Source organism: Lolium perenne, chromosome 4 (assembly GCF_019359855.2).
Source record: "Lolium perenne isolate Kyuss_39 chromosome 4, Kyuss_2.0, whole genome shotgun sequence".
NCBI classification, from domain to species: Eukaryota; Viridiplantae; Streptophyta; class Magnoliopsida; order Poales; family Poaceae; genus Lolium; species Lolium perenne.
In genome coordinates this window covers 324,763,171-324,780,534 of record NC_067247.2, presented here as the reverse complement: position 1 = coordinate 324,780,534, position 17,364 = coordinate 324,763,171, and positions in this window count along the sequence as shown.

Genomic DNA, 17,364 nt, shown 5'->3' with positions numbered 1-17,364 from the left:
CCCGAGGCGAAATCATTGTCGAGCCCCCGAGCGTTAGGCGTGACGTCGAAATAAGTTGATGAAGTCGCGGCGTCATATTTGGTGAAGCCATTTAAGATGAAGCCATAGACAATAATATACGAAGATGAATCTCTGATGAAGTATTTGAGATGAATCCATATTGAAGATTACGCCATTAAATATAGAGCATATATTGAAGATAAATCCGTCGATATCATAGAGGATGAATCCATTGGCCCGAAGAATCCAGTAATAATCATAGAAGATGAATCCGCTGATAGCATAGAAGATGAACCCATTGATCCGAAGAAAATAGTTCTAATAATAACCATAGAAGATGAATCCATTGCCCCGGAAACGCATCGGGTAATATTGTATAAGAGCGAACCAATAATAACCCGAAGAGAAACAATCCAGCAAGCCGAAGAAGATAAATCCACTATTCCGAAGAAGATAAATCCACTAAGTCGAAGAAAATAATTCCACTGAGCCAAAGAAAATAATTCCACTGAGCCGGAGAAAATAATTCCACTGAACCGGAGAAGATAATTCCATTGAGCCGGAGAAGATAATTCCACTAAGCCGAAGAAAAGAAATTCACCAAGTAACCGAATATATTTGTGATAACGAAGTAATGGCGCAACCCCAAATGTTGGGTAATTTGCTGTAATGATGCAATGTTGCAGGCCCCGAGTATTCGGGTGTGGCGAAAGTAAATAAATAATTATCTCTTGGAAGAGTGAAACTTAGCTTTTTTTCGGGTGCGGCGAAGTCGATGTGGATGCAATTTGTGCCTCCGACGTAGTCTGTAGTCGCGCGGCATCTGGCCAGAAGTAGTCGCTATGGCCGTCATAGTCGATGAAGAGATCCTGCGGCGGTGAGCCCTCGAGTGTAACGAGTGCACGACGACGGGCGCGGTCGTCCGAGCAGAGTAGTCGAAGTTTTGTTTCAATCTGCAGTTATATTGGGACGAAAAAATCTGATATTTTTGTATCGGATATTCGGACCCATGTAATAGTAGTCGATGAAGTGATGGGTCCGCGACGAGTGAGTTCCCGAGTGTGGCGACTATGCGCGGTGGCGCAGTCGAAGCTTGTTCCGATCTGCAGTTATATTGCGACGCAAAAAAGCAAAGCCAATGATGCCGATAGGTTTACGCGCATACTTGCGGATGGTCAAGCCGCCCGTCACACTAATCGCCCTGGTCATACTTCGGCTGCTATGCAATTGTTGAGGTCATCTTCGTTGGAGACTGGTGCAGATGTACGCAGGTTGATCATTTCTCCTTTCCTTTCCATCTTATACTTCTCCTCTTTTGAGAATCGGGTGAGCTGATCTCCTGCTTTAACTTGGAAGCTTTCACGTGTGAACGAGTAAGATAATCACGTGCAATCTCTAGGGACCGATCTGTTTTGGCCAGCCAAATAGTAATTCTCTTTCCCAAAACGCGTCCGAGTATGCCTCTTGGTTGTGAAGAAAAAACAGGCAAATCTTCTCTGCGTCTTGGATGAAGCAACCGGGTGAACCACCAGCAGCGCCTAGACATCGGATGTACGCGCCAGACGGCTTGAATTATGATGATCCCGGATCGTGAAGCCGTATGAACTTGAAGATGATCGGCATACATATATTGTTGATGATGATGAACTTGATGGATCTCGCCCAGATGACAAAATCCAGCGTCGCGATTCCCACAGACGGCGCCAATTGACGAGGGATCACCTCGGCAATGCCTACGTATTGTAGACTAGGGTTTCGGGAGAGAGCGACGATGGAGATTCCGGGAGCGAGATTAGGCACACGACGTACCCAGCTCCGGGTCCCCTCGGTGAAGGATCCCTACGTGCTGCTAGCAATCCAGTATATGAGCATAATATGTTTACATCGTGTCGCCATAGGCGGAGCTATGTTGTCTATATTCTGTCTACCTCTTGGCCTCCTTATTTCGGGTGCTCTGGCTAGCTTTATATATGCAACCAGCCTAGGGTTTTACAAGAGTCCTAGTCGACTACTTCTTCGGGTTGCCTTGTTGGGCTTTCTCCATATTGGGTCTTCTCCATATTGGGCCGAGCCAGGTATACTAATAATGGGTACCCGAAGGGTATGCCCATGTCAGCAGGACCAATGACAAAGCTGTTAAGAAAGAACACACCATTCGTGTGGTCAGAGGAATGTGAGAAGAGTTTTCAAACTCTGAAGGAGAAACTCACCACAGCACCGGTGTTAGCAGTTCCTGAAGTTGGCAAGGACTACACCGTGTACTGTGACGCATCAAAGCATGGATTGGGTTGCGTACTCATGCAAGATCGGAAAGAAATATCTTATGGATCGAGGCAACTCAGACCTCATGAAGTGAACTATCCAACACATGACTTAGAATTAGCAGCAGTTGTATTTGCACTCAAAACTTGGAGACATTTTCTCTATGGAGCCAAGTGTGAGCTCTATACGGATCATAAGAGTCTCAAGTACTTCTTCACTCAAAAGGAACTCAATATGAGGTAGAAAAGATGGCTTGAACTGATCAAGGATTATGATTTGACCATCAATTATACTCCAGGAAAGGCCAATGTTGTAGCAGATGCCTTGAGTAGGAAGAGCACTGGAGGAGTGGAACAAGAGTTATCACCAGAGTTGAGAAAGGAAATAAGCCAAGCCCAAATACAACTTTGGGAGAAAGAAGCTCATGAAGGACTATCAGCTTTACAAATAGCCGATGAGCTAAATGTTAACCTGAAGAATGAGATAATGATGGGTCAGTTGGACGATCCATTCATCATGGAGGAGATGAGAAGGATAGATGAAGGAAGACCATCATAATTTCACCGCGGAGAATCGCGATCATTATGGTTCCAGAAGAGGATTTGTGTTCCGGATATTGCTGAAATCAAGGAAGTAATACTCCGGGAAGCCCATCAAACACCATATTCCATTCATCCGGGAAGTACAAAGATGTATATGGATCTAAAGGAGCTATTCTGGTGGAACAACATGAAGAGAGAGATAGCACAATACGTGGCGGAATGCCATACCTGCCAAAGGGTGAAGGCTGAACACCAGAGTCCGGCAGGAAAGTTACAACCTTTACCCATTCCAGAATGGAAATGGGAGGAGATAGGAATGGATTTCATCACCGGACTACCCATGACCAATAAAAAGAAGGACATGATATGGGTAATCGTGGACCGGTTGACGAAAAGTGCACACTTCTTAGCAGTAAACCAACAAGATAAAGGAGAGAAACTCATCGATCTTTACATCAAAGAGATCGTGAGTAAACATGGAGTGCCCAAGAAGATCGTGTCGGATCGAGGATCCGTGTTCACGTCAGCATTTTGGAAGCAACTACACGAAGCCTTAGGATCCAAGTTGGACTATAGTACCGCCTATCATCCTCGTGACAGTGGACAAACGGAAAGAACTAATCAGATCCTAGAGGATATGCTTAGGGCTTATGCCCTAGACTTCGGAGGATCATGGGAGGAGCACTTGCCACTAGCAGAGTTTTCATACAATAATAGCTATCAAAGCAGCATCAAGATGGCACCGTTCGAAGCTCTGTATGGAAGGAAGTGTAGATCACCTATATGTTGGTATGAAGCTGGAGCAAGCAAGGAGTTTAATCCTGATTATGTCAAGGAAAAGCAACAAATCATTGACATCATAAGAGATAGGTTGAAGATAGCCCAAAGCCGACAGAAGAGTTATGCCGATCAGAAGAGAAGAACATGGGAACCACAAGTTGGAGACATGGTATATCTCAAGATGAGCCCGATGAAAGGACTTCAGAGATTTGGAGTAAAGGGAAAGTTAAGCCCTAGGTACATCGGACCTTTCAAGATTCTGAGTCAAAACCGAGGGTTAGCCTTTGAATTGGAACTACCGGGAAGGTTATCTCAGGTTCACAACGTATTCCATGTGTCGCAACTCAGAAAGTGTTTAAAGACCCCAGATGAACCAGTATCACATGAAGAGCTTGAGTTGCAACCAGACTTGACCTACATCGAGAAGCCAGTGAAGATTCTCGAGGAGAACTGGAAACAACTCAGGAATCGAGCCATAAAATACTGCAAGATACAATGGAAGCATCATCCCGAGAGGGAAGCCACCTGGGAAAAGGAGGAAGACCTGAGGAAAACATACCCCGAACTCTTCAGGTATTACAACCACAACTTCGGGACGAAGTTTTCTTTAAGGGGGAAAGGCTGTAATGTCCCAGGTTTAGAGACGATCGAGGGGTAGATTTTAGAAAGGGATGTGCATTGCATTGTAAATTACGGGGAAATTTCGCGCTTTTAAAACAAAACTGCATCGAAGGGGGACAAGTTTCTCTCTTGACACCTTATAGGGTTAGGGTTTCGAGAGTGCGATGAACTTGTTCCTACTTATCTAAATTAGGGTTTTGAGAAGAGAGAAGAGATGTTGCATTGAAATCTTAAGTTGCATGATTGAATTCTAAATTAAGTTGTATGATTGAATTCAAACCAAATTTGAATTTGAATTTCGAATTCAAACATCAAATGGATATTCCATAATTCAAACTTGAGTTAATTCAAGAAATAATTATAAGTAATCAAGAATATAATTAATACAACAATTTTATAAAGCTCATTAAGGAAAATGGGAGCTTTATTGATAATCACACATAATACAATGTCATTTACAATATCCAGAATAGATATATGATATATTACAACACATTACACAAATTGGGAAAAATAGAAAAGAAAATAAAAAGAAAGGTACAAGGATAGATTCTATCCTAAATACTACAAGATCATCTTCACTTGATCTTGGACTTGGTGATCTTCTGGATCATCTTGATCAATTGTTTGAAACCTGCACACAACAAAGCAAAGAGAATAGTTATTGCCACTTGGCATGTTAGCAAAGAAATGGAATAGGGAGGATATGCACAGAGATCAGCCGAGCTGATCCTCTCCAAGTCCAAGTGCACAACATCAGCCTATACACACACACAGCCTGCTCACAGGGCTGTGTGCATGCAGCACACACACACAGTGAGTCACCAAAGGGAAAGGTGGAGCTGTCGACCAGAGAAGCAAGGGCCAACCATATAAAACTTTTTCCACAGTAAACCCTAGCTCAGTCATCGACCAAACAGCAGAGTAAGTCACCAGGCACGAAGAACAGTCAAGAACACCAAGAACAGGTGAACAGCTAGAGCTGTTTCATCTATTCCCAATTACTAGAAATAAACCAAGATCACAAGCTCACAAGGAGGAGCAGGACAAGCACCAGTTCATCACTGAAGCAATCCTCTACACCAACCCCATTTCTAGGAGCTGGAGTGAGGTATACACAAGAATCATGAGCAAGCATCTGTCTTGCTCATAAATAAGCATATGCATCAATCACACACAAGCAAAAGGGTGTGAGTACCCTGTTTGTATCATCATTTGGTTACCAGCCATATGATGTAAGCAAAATAAGGGTACAACCATTAGGAATGGATCCAAGGGAACACTGATCAAGCCAATAGAATTAAAAGTGACTTAACCAGGGAAATCCAGCAAGGAACTAATTCCTATCTAGCTACCCAGATTCACCTAGCAACACACAGCTAGCTAAGCCATCAGATTATTGGACAGTTATCTGTCCAGTATGATTTCAACATCAAATAACCTAGCAGCCTATGAAAGACTACCAGGATTAGAGCACAGAGGCATCCAACAGGGGTAGGAGCAACCATTTCTAGCAGACAAAGCCTGCTAGGGTCACAACAACTACCTAGCCACACAAGAAAATCACCAAAGCATTATATCATTACCCAGAAGGGTTCAAATGGAGCTAGGGTTCCCAATAAATGATTGGCATCCCTCTAGCTCAATCTTATTAATTGTAAGATGATCATTACTGATAAATAGTTCACATCATTTATCTATTTAGCCAAGCAAGGAATTATAGATAAATGAAACAGACAAGTAACCAAGCACTAACATCTTGCCAGTGAACCAATGGCTCACTGCAAGCATCAGATGATGCTTGAGTAAGCATTAACACTCACTAGCACAAAGTGCATGTGTCACACAGACACCAGGATGAGCATCAGATAGGCACAGGCAATGAGAAAGCATGTAAGCCACAAGCAAGTGGTGATCAATTGATCACCAGAGCCTGCTAGAGCATGCCAAGGCATGCTAGAATTACTCACAGGCATCACACTGGAATTATATGAATACAAAGTCACAGATAATCACTAGATGCTTCACAGATAAGTAAATAATAATCCATGATTGCATCCAGAGCACATCAAAGGCATGATGAGCCACTGGATCAAGATGCACAAGCAAGGCACAGATCTAATCCTTATTTAATCACATGGCTAAGCCACAATGATGCTCAATTGAGCACAATCATACATCTGAGCACCAGAGTAAGCCACAATGGCTCTGGCACTTGCAAATTTGCAAGAAATTGCACACTGCAATCAAGCTAGGATGTCACACTTGAACACACATGAACTCTGGCAAGTGTAGCAATTAGAATAGAGATACATAATAGGAATTCAGAAGGAATAGCAAGTACACGCATGGCAGTAGCAGCACAGCCAGCAAGCACGGCAGAAGCAGCACAGCAAGCAAGCATGGCCGTAGCAGCACAGCAAGCAGCACACGCATAGCAGTAGAGCTCGGCATAGCTTAGGCACAAGGAACAGCAGGCAGTGGCCAGAGCTAGCTTAGAAGGAAAGGAGAAGAGGAAGAACAGGCAGTAGAGCAGTAGGGAGGCGGTGAGAGCTTACCAGTTAGACGAAGAAGGGCACGGCCATGGCGGCATGGCGGCACACGCCGGGCGAACGGCGGTGCCAAGCCATGGCCAAGCCAAGCCAGTTCGTCGCCAGGCGCAGGAGCCCAGCATCACCACTGCGTGGCACACGGCCACACCACACCACCAGAAACAACGGCGGCGACGAGGTCGCCGTGGATCAACCGACCAGGCCGCAGAGACGTTAAGGAGGAACGGTAGCGGCGAGGAAAAGCGAATCGACGCGGATCAATCGGAGCGCCGTCGAACGGCGGTTCGATTGATACCAACCTCGCCGGCGGGGATGGTCGGTGGCGGCCGGAATATTTCGGCGAAGGCGGCGGCGACCGCGGCATCGCGAGAGAGAAAGGGGATTAGGGTTCTGCGCGAGGAAGAGAGAAGGGGCGAGTGGGCCGACCGAGCCCAAGTGTGGCTCGGGTTAGGGTTAACCCACTGGGCCACCCTGACAGGTGGGCCCAGGGGTAAATATGACATTTCACATTTTCAAATAAACTAGAAACTTTGAAAATTAATAGAAAATGATTCAAAGCTCTAAAAAAATAATTAAAAATATGAAAATTGATCAGCATAAAATTCTCTACCTGAATAAATTATCAAAGAGAATTTTTGAAGACAAATAAGAATAAGTCTTAATTTGATAATTTAAATAATCATTTAAATCACACATATTATTTTCAATAATGAAAATAAGTCCATTAATGCAATTGGACTTTAAAAACACCTTGACAACATTTCAAGGTTGTATTTATCCTAAACAGAGTATCTCCAAACCAATCTTAGTATTTGATACGTCTCCGACGTATCGATAATTTCTTATGTTCCATGCCACATTATTGATGTTATCTACATGTTTTATGCACACTTTATGTCATATTCGTGCATTTTCTGGAACTAACCTATTAACAAGATGCCGAAGTGCCGATTCTTGTTTTTCTGCTGTTTTTGGTTTCAGAAATCCTAGTAAGGAAATATTCTCGGAATTGGACGAAATCAAAGCCCAGGGGCCTATTTTTCCACGAAGCTTCCAGAAGTCCGAAGATGAGACGAAGAGGGGCCACAGGGTGCCCAAACCCTAGGGCGGCGCGGCCCACCCCCTGGCCGCGCCGGCCTGTGGTCTGGGGCCCCTGTGCCGCCTCTTGACTTGCCCTTCCGCCTACTTAAAGCCTCCGTGACGAAACCCCCAGTACCGAGAACCACGATACGGAAAACCTTCCAGAGACGCCGCCAACGCCGATCCCATCTCGGGGGATCCAGGAGATCGCCTCCGGCACCCTGCCGGAGAGGGGAATCATCTCCCGGAGGACTCTACGCCGCCATGGTCGCCTCCGGTGTGATGAGTGAGTAGTCTACCCCTGGACTATGGGTCCATAGCAGTAGCTAGATGGTTGTCTTCTCCCCATTGTGCTATCATTGTCGGATCTTGTGAGCTGCCTAACATGATCAAGATCATCTATCTGTAATTCTATATGTTGCGTTTGTTGGGATCCGATGAATAGAGAATACTTGTTATGTTGATTATCAAAGTTATATCTACGTGTTATTTATGATCTTGCATGCTTTCCGTTACTAGTAGATGCTCTGGCCAAGTAGATGCTTGTAACTCCAAGAGGGAGTACTTATGCTCGATAGTGGGTTCATGCCTGCATTGACACCTGGGACAAGGATGTAAAAGTTCTAAGGTTGTGTTGTGCTGTTGCCACTAGGGATAAAACATTGATGCTATGTCTAAGGATGTAGTTGTTGATTACATTACGCACCATACTTAATGCAATTGTCTGTTGCTTTGCAACTTAATACTGGAGGGGGTTCGGATGATAACCTGAAGGTGGACTTTTTAGGCATAGATGCAGTTGGATGGCGGTCTATGTACTTTGTCGTAATGCCCAATTAAATCTCACTATACTCATCATGATATGTATGTGCATGGTCATGCTCTCTTTATTTGTCAATTGCCCAACTGTAATTTGTTCACCCAACATGCTGTTTGTCTTATGGGAGAGACACCTCTAGTGAACTGTGGACCGCGGTCCAATTCTCTTTACTGAAATACAATCTACTGCAATACTTGTTCTACTGTTTTCTGCAAACAATCATCTTCCACACAATACGGTTAATCCTTTGTTACAGCAAGCCGGTGAGATTGACAACCTCACTGTTTCGTTGGGGCAAAGTACTTTGGTTGTATTGTGCAGGTTCCACGTTGGCGCCGGAATCCCTGGTGTTGCGCCGCACTACATCCCGCTGCCATCAACCTTCAACGTGCTTCTTGGCTCCTCCTGGTTCGATAAACCTTGGTTTCTTTCTGAGGGAAAACTTGCTGCTGTGCGCATCATACCTTCCTCTTGGGGTTCCCAACGAACGTGTGAGTTACACGCCATCAAGCATATTTTCTGGCGCCGTTGCCGGGGAGATCAAGACACGCTGCAAGGGGAGTCTCCACTTCTCAATCTCTTTACTTTGTTTTTGTCTTGCTTAGTTTTATTTACTATTTTGTTTGCTGCACTAAATCAAAATATAAAAAAATTAGTTGCTAGTTTTACTTTACTTGCTATCTTGTTTGCTATATCAAAAACACAAAAAAAATTAGTTACTTTTGTTACCATGTCTAGCTCTGAACCTGTTACTTCTTCGCCTGAAGAATTAGTCTTCACTTTTAAACAAGGGGATGAGGAGAGTTTTAAGGATGCTTGGTCTAGAATTTTTACTTCTTATCGTAAAACTGAACCTCAAATGACTCTAAGTTTGCTCCTTAGTAATTTTTATTTTGGTCTTATGGTTCGCTATAGATATGCTTTGGATACTTTAGTGGGAGGAGATTTCCTTCATTGCAATGGGGATCAAGCTTTTAATACCATAAAGAAGTTGGTTGCATCACATGATTCAGCTAATAACTTTGATTCAGCCCTCACTAGCATATATAGTAGATTAAACAATCTCGAGATAAGTACATCTCGCTTGGATGATAACTATTGCCACGTTCGTAATCGTCTTGAACAAGTTTTAGTGAACTCTAAACTCTCATTGTGGGATCCTGCTGTTAAAATTGTTATCGGTGATCGAACTCTCCATGCCTACTGTGATATTATGTATGAATTTTGCCTTATGCCTGAAAGTATTTATAAATCTTTGAAACTTTGGGGAGTTGATGAAGGAGGAGAAGAAATAACTCTCATTGATAACTCTATTATAATTCCTAAAGGAATAGCCGCAGGTGTGCATACAACCATTCTTGGAAGAACAATATCCATTGATTATTTTGTTGTTGAAACAGGAAAACTCACACTCGGAAGATCCCTGCTGAAACTATTGGGAGCAGTCATTGATGTTGGAGAAGGCACTCTGAAATTCACCTCTATACCAGGGGGAAATCATATATTTCCTAAACCCAAGGGAAAGAAAAACAATAAGAAAGGTAAGGGTAAAGCCCAAGGTAAGGTTGACACACCATCTCTCGATAATACTTGATACACACTTTCTGCGCCTAGCTGAAAGGCGTTAAAGAAAAGCGCTCATGGGAGACAACCCATGTTTTTACCTACAGTACTTTGTTTTTATTTTGTGTCTTGGAAGTTGTTTACTACTGTAGCAACCTCTCCTTATCTTAGTTTTGTGTTTTGTTGTGCCAAGTTAAGCCGTTGATAGAAAAGTAAGTACTAGATTTGGATTACTGCACAGTTCCAGATTTCTTTGCTGTCACGAATCTGGGTCTACCTCCCTGTAGGTAGCTCAGAAAATTAAGCCAATTTACGTGCATGATCCTCAGATATGTACGCAACTTTCATTCAATTTGAGCATTTTCATCTGAGCAAGTCTGGTGCCATTTTAAAATTCGTCAATACGAACTGTTCTGTTTTGACAGATTCTGTCTTTTATTTCGCATTGCCTCTTTTGCTATGTTGGATGAATTTCTTTGATCCACTAATGTCCAGTAGCATTATGCAATGTCCAGAAGTGTTAAGAATGATTGTGTCACCTCTGAATATGTTAATTTATATTGTGCACTAACCCTCTAATGAGTTGTTTCGAGTTTGGTGTGGAGGAAGTTTTCAAGGATCAAGAGAGGAGTATGATGCAACATGATCAAGGAGAGTGAAAGCTCTAAGCTTGGGGATACCCCGGTGGTTCACCCCTGCATATATTAAGAAGACTCAAGCGTCTAAGCTTGGGGATGCCCAAGGCATCCCCTTCTTCATCGACAACATTATCAGGTTCCTCCCCTGAAACTATATTTTTATTCCATCACATCTTATGTGCTTTTTCTTGGAGCGTCGGTTTGTTTTTGTTTTTTGTTTTGTTTGAATAAAATGGATCCTAGCATTCACTTTATGGGAGAGAGACACGCTCCGCTGTAGCATATGGACAAGTATGTCCTTGGTTTCTACTCATAGTATTCATGGCGAAGTTTCTCCTTCGTTAAATTGTTATATGGTTGGAATTGGAAAATGATACATGTAGTAATTGCTATAAATGTCTTGGGTAATGTGATACTTGGCAATTGTTGTGCTCATGATTAAGCTCTTGCATCATATGCTTTGCACCCATTAATGAAGAAGTACATAGAGCATGCTAAAATTTGGTTTGCATATTTGGTTTCTCTAAGGTCTAGATAATTTCTAGTATTGAGTTTGAACAACAAGGAAGACGGTGTAGAGTCTTATAATGTTTTCAATATGTCTTTTATGTGAGTTTTGCTGCACCGGTTCATCCTTGTGTTTGTTTCAAATAGCCTTGCTAGCCTAAACCTTGTATCGAGAGGGAATACTTCTCATGCATCCAAAATACTTGAGCCAACCACTATGCCATTTGTGTCCACCATACCTACCTACTACATGGTATTTTCCGCCATTCCAAAGTAAATTGCTTGAGTGCTACCTTTAAAATTCCATCATTCACCTTTGCAATATATAGCTCATGGGACAAATAGCTTAAAAACTATTGTGGTATTGAATATGTAATTATGCACTTTATCTCTTATTAAGTTGCTTGTTGTGCGATAACCATGTTCACTGGGGACGCCATCAACTATTCATTGTTGAATTTCATGTGAGTTGCTATGCATGTCCGTCTTGTCTGAAGTAAGAGAGATCTACCACCATATGGTTAAGCATGCATATGTTAGAGAAGAACATTGGGCTGCTAACTAAAGCCATGATCCATGGTGGAAGTTTCAGTTTTGGACATATATCCTCAATCTCAAATGAGAAAATTATTAATTGTTGTTACATGCTTATGCATAAAAGAGGAGTCCATTATCTGTTGTCTATGTTGTCCGGGTATGGATGTCTAAGTTGAAGAATAATCAATAGCGAGAAATCCAATGCGAGCTTTCTCCTTAGACCTTTGTACAAAGCGGCATAGAGGTACCCCTTTGTGACACTTGGTTAAAACAATGCATTGTGATGATCCGGTAGTCCAAGCTAATTAGGACAAGGTGCGGGCACTATTAGTACACTATGCATGAGGCTTGCAACTTATAAGATATAATTTACATGATGCATATGCTTTATTACTACCGTTGACAAAATTGTTTCATGTTTTCAAAATCAAAGCTCTAGCACAAATATAGCAATCGATGCTTTTCCTCTATGGAGGACCATTCTTTTACTTTCAATGTTGAGTCAGTTCACCTATTTCTCTCCACCTCAAGAAGCAAACACTTGTGTGAACTGCATTGATTCCTACATACTTGCTTATTGCACTTATTATATTACTCTATGTTGACAATATCCATGAGATATACATGTTACAAGTTGAAAGCAACCGCTGAAACTTAATCTTCTTTTGTGTTGCTTCAATACTTTTACTTTGAATTATTGCTTTATGAGTTAACTCTTATGCAAGACTTATTGATGCTTGTCTTGAAGTGCTATTCATGAAAAGTCTTTGCTTTATGATTCACTTGTTTACTCATGTCATATACATTGTTTTGATCGCTGCATTCACTACATATGCTTTACAAATAGTATGATCAAGATTATGATGGCATGTCACTCCGTAAATTATCGTATGTTATCGTTTTACTCGCTCGGGACGAGCAGAACTAAGCTTGGGGATGCTGATACGTCTCAGACGTATCGATAATTTCTTATGTTCCATGCCACATTATTGATGTTATCTACATGTTTTATGCACACTTTATGTCATATTCGTGCATTTTCTGGAACTAACCTATTAACAAGATGCCGAAGTGCCGATTCTTTGTTTTCTGCTGTTTTTGGTTTCAGAAATCCTAGTAAGGAAATATTCTCGGAATTGGACGAAATCAAAGCCCGGGGGCCTATTTTTCCACGAAGCTTCCGTAAGTCCGAAGACGAGACGAAGAGGGGCCACAGGGTGCCCAAACCCTAGGGGCGGCGCGGCCCACCCCGGCCGCGCCGGCACGTGGTCTGGGGCCCCCGTGCCGCCTCTTGACTTGCCCTTCCGCCTACTTAAAGCCTCCGTGACGAAACCCCGCATCTGAGAACCACGATACGGAAAACCTTCCCGAGAGACGCCGCCAACGCCGATCCCATCTCGGGGATCCAGAGATCGCCTCCGGCACCTGCCGGAGAGGGGAATCATCTCCCGGAGGACTCTACGCCGCCATGGTCGCCTCCGGTGTGATGAGTGAGTAGTCTACCCCTGGACTATGGGTCCATAGCAGTAGCTAGATGGTTGTCTTCTCCCCATTGTGCTATCATTGTCGGATCTTGTGAGCTGCCTAACATGATCAAGATCATCTATACGTAATTCTATATGTTGCGTTTGTTGGGATCCGATGAATAGAGAATACTTGTTATGTTGATTATCAAAGTTATATCTACGTGTTATTTATGATCTTGCATGCTTTCCGTTACTAGTAGATGCTCTGGCCAAGTAGATGCTTGTAACTCCAAGAGGGAGTACTTATGCTCGATAGTGGGTTCATGCCTGCATTGACACAGGACGATGTGAGAAAGTTCTAAGGTTGTGTTGTCTTGTTGCCACTAGGGATAAAACATTGATGCTATGTCTAAGGATGTAGTTGTTGATTACATTACGCACCATACTTAATGCAATTGTCTGTTGCTTTGCAACTTAATGTTTGGAGGGGTTCGGATGATAACCTGAAGGTGGACTTTTTAGGCATAGATGCAGTTGGATGGCGGTCTATGTACTTTGTCGTAATGCCCAATTAAATCTCACTATACTCATCATGATATGTATGTGCATGGTCATGCTCTCTTTATTTGTCAATTGCCCAACTGTAATTTGTTCACCCAACATGCTGTTTGTCTTATGGGAGAGACACCTCTAGTGAACTGTGGACCCCGGTCCAATTCTCTTTACTGAAATACAATCTACCGCAATACTTGTTCTACTGTTTTCTGCAAACAATCATCTTCCACACAATACGGTTAATCCTTTGTTACAGCAAGCCGGTGAGATTGACAACCTCACTATTTCGTTGGGGCAAAGTACTTTGGTTGTGTTGTGCAGGTTCCACGTTGGCACCGGAATCCCTGGTGTTGCGCCGCACTACATCCCGCCGCCATCAACCTTCAACGTGCTTCTTGGCTCCTCCTGGTTCGATAAACCTTGGTTTCTTTCTGAGGGAAAACTTGCTGCTGTGCGCATCATACCTTCCTCTTGGGGTTCCCAACGAACGTGTGAGTTACACGCCATCAGTATTAACCTCTGACATGAAATAATAATACCATCGGAAGGGGGGAACAAACCCTAAAACTGGAATCATGCATAATTGCTTCTTTAACCATTGCCCTTATCGGACAATGATGCTATTTTTCAGAAACAGAGGACAAGGGTCAGTCCACACCATCCAACTGCAAAACTTTGCAGTGTTCAGGCAAGTTCATCACTTGCTTATGTCATTTGAGTATCTTTATCAAATTACTTACAAAGTACTAGGATTATCACTATTGCATAAAAACCAAAACCACTATTTTCATAACTATGAATATGACTATGTGGTGGGCAATGGAACCATGGATTGTGTTGATATGGTGGAGGTTCCATTGCAAGGGTTTATATCCATCTAGGATTAAACAACAAATGTCGTCCAGTGATTCTTGTGCCGTAATACCCGTGTTAACCATAAGATCCGGAGTGGGACGGAGTAGTCAAAAGTGTTTCCACCTCTCGTTCATCAACGGATGCGCTTTACCGTAGACACTTGTATCTGTCAGGGCAAGTGGTTGGCTGGGGAAGCCTTAAGTCCCCACGGCATAGTCCGTAGACACTTGTCGCTCGAAGAACAAGCGGTTGGCTGGGGAAGCCTTAAGTCCCCACGGTATTGCGGTCTATGATGGGTTGCAGCTACCGGCGAAGGAGTTTGGTTAACGAGTCCCAAACTGTTGTCGTGGTCGGGGTCCACCCGTGAGTGGGAATAATGGGACCGGCGAGGACCCAGGGTCGGGGCATGCAACAAAGGGTGGGTGTTCGAGGTAGCGGAGGAACATGATTGGCTAGACCTTATACCGGGCCTCACACCATAGGAAGTGTGGACGGGAGAGCTGCCCGGTTGGCACCAAGGTTAAGATCTCTTATGGGTAAAGCAACACACCTTTGTAGAGTGTAAAGAACCGTGACCTGTCACTCCCTGTTCCAGGATATGGAACTGCGAACGCGGCCGGAAAGGAGCTCCATGAAGTTCTAGTAAACCGGTGAAGGCTGACGGACATAGCTCTTTGAAATAAAAACAATCTCTTGAAGAAATGTTTATCAAAACCTGCATTGGTATTAGACTTTCTGGTCTAATATCGTAGCTAGTGCATTAAACACCTCTAATCTATAATGAACTTGTTGAGTACGCTCGTACTCATCCCACTCTTAAATCCCTTGCTTAGATTGTCTGAATCGTCTGGAGGAGGACTACGACAACCCTGAAGGAGCCGAGATCATCGGCTATGAAGAACCAGACCTCTCTGGAGGTATTGAAGGCGTAGACTACCTCATAGTCTACGTAACCGGGGAGGCTTCCGGAGGAGATCAAGCCTAAAAGTATCGAGTAGTAGTAGTAGTAGCCGAGCAGCGCGAACTCTTAATACTTAGTTGCTCGAGAGAATAAATGTATAACTTAGTGAAACTTCTATATTGTAAGTTAAGTTGGGTTCGCCTCGAACCCAGGAGTATCCCTCTTAGGACCCAAGAGGAGCTCCGAGACGATATGTGTATTATGTTTGTAATAATAAATGAATGCGTTATGGACCTGCTATGTTCTGTTGTACTACTCTGAGGGATGTAATATTTGCGGAATGGTACTTCGTGAATGTTATATCAACGACTGGCATACTACAACATGCAGTGGTATGCAGGGTCACCACAGAAACCTTGCCTTCCGACGAGTCCACCACAATGCAGTCTATCGGCTGCCCCATTGTAACCTTTTCCATCGATAAATCAAGATCAGACAAGCAGTAGTAAGGGTTTTACCTCATCGAAGGTCCTGAACCTAGGTAAATCTCGCTTTCTGTTCGTTTGGTATCCGATGTCTCGTGCTAACCTGCAGGATTCCGTCAACCCTAAGCCCCTCATGGTGGGCATTGCCGAGGACCCCCCTCGTCAGGAATCTTATTGTCCACATTCTTACCTGAAGTTTTAAATTTGCCTTTTCTTTTTCTAGAATGGCCTTTTTTAGCTGATGTATTTGCAATTAGCTCTCATGTAAAATTGTCGATCTCGGCTTTCCGATATGGTGATAGTATGATAGAGATGTGAAACACGAACCACCTGACCTATGAGCATATGAAGTCTCTTTTGTTACGATATAAGGCTCGAGGGCTAATTTGGTAAGACTAAGAAACTTCATGACTCATCTCATTAATTATGGCATGCACTAATAGTTTCACATGTATGAGAAAAGAGAGAAAAAAGAGAACATACATTGGAAAAGAGGATATAAATAGCAAGTACAATGAGACTACTCATAATGCAAGTAACTTCATGAGTAACTTAGTGTCCATCTCAACTAATTTGGTGGCAGTGAGTTAATTAGGAGAGGGGATGATATAGTAACATAGCTAGTTACTATGACACCACATTTTCCAAGATACAATGAGTTTACAAGCCAACTAATGAAGTCATATATGGCATTACTTTGATATTACGAATCACCTGGAAGGTAGTAGCATAGAGTAGTAACACGTATATGTTACTATTCTATGTTACTTTCCACTATGACTAGTCTAAGTCTTAGACTAGCCATAATGAGAGTATCATAGGTAGTATCATATATGTCATGTTGACACAAATCTGATGTGGCACAGTAAATAATGAGTATAGAGGTGAGAGTGGTATCATAGGTAGGTACATTATCATAGAAGGTAAAACTAACAAACTTGATGGCAAATACATCTTATTCACAAATTTGCATTGAGATTTTTTAGTTAGATGGCTATAAGAATTTAAATAATATATTTTTGCCTAGTTGAGTGAGAGAGAAGAGAAGAAAAGAAGAGAATTTAACTCTTATGCAAGCTAGCCCTAGATATTTTGTGAGAGTAAAAGGTGAATTATATATTGATAAAGTAATATATTTTTTACGAGAATAAAGTAATATATTTTTATAGCTCACTATTATACATATTAGCTTTAGGTAGC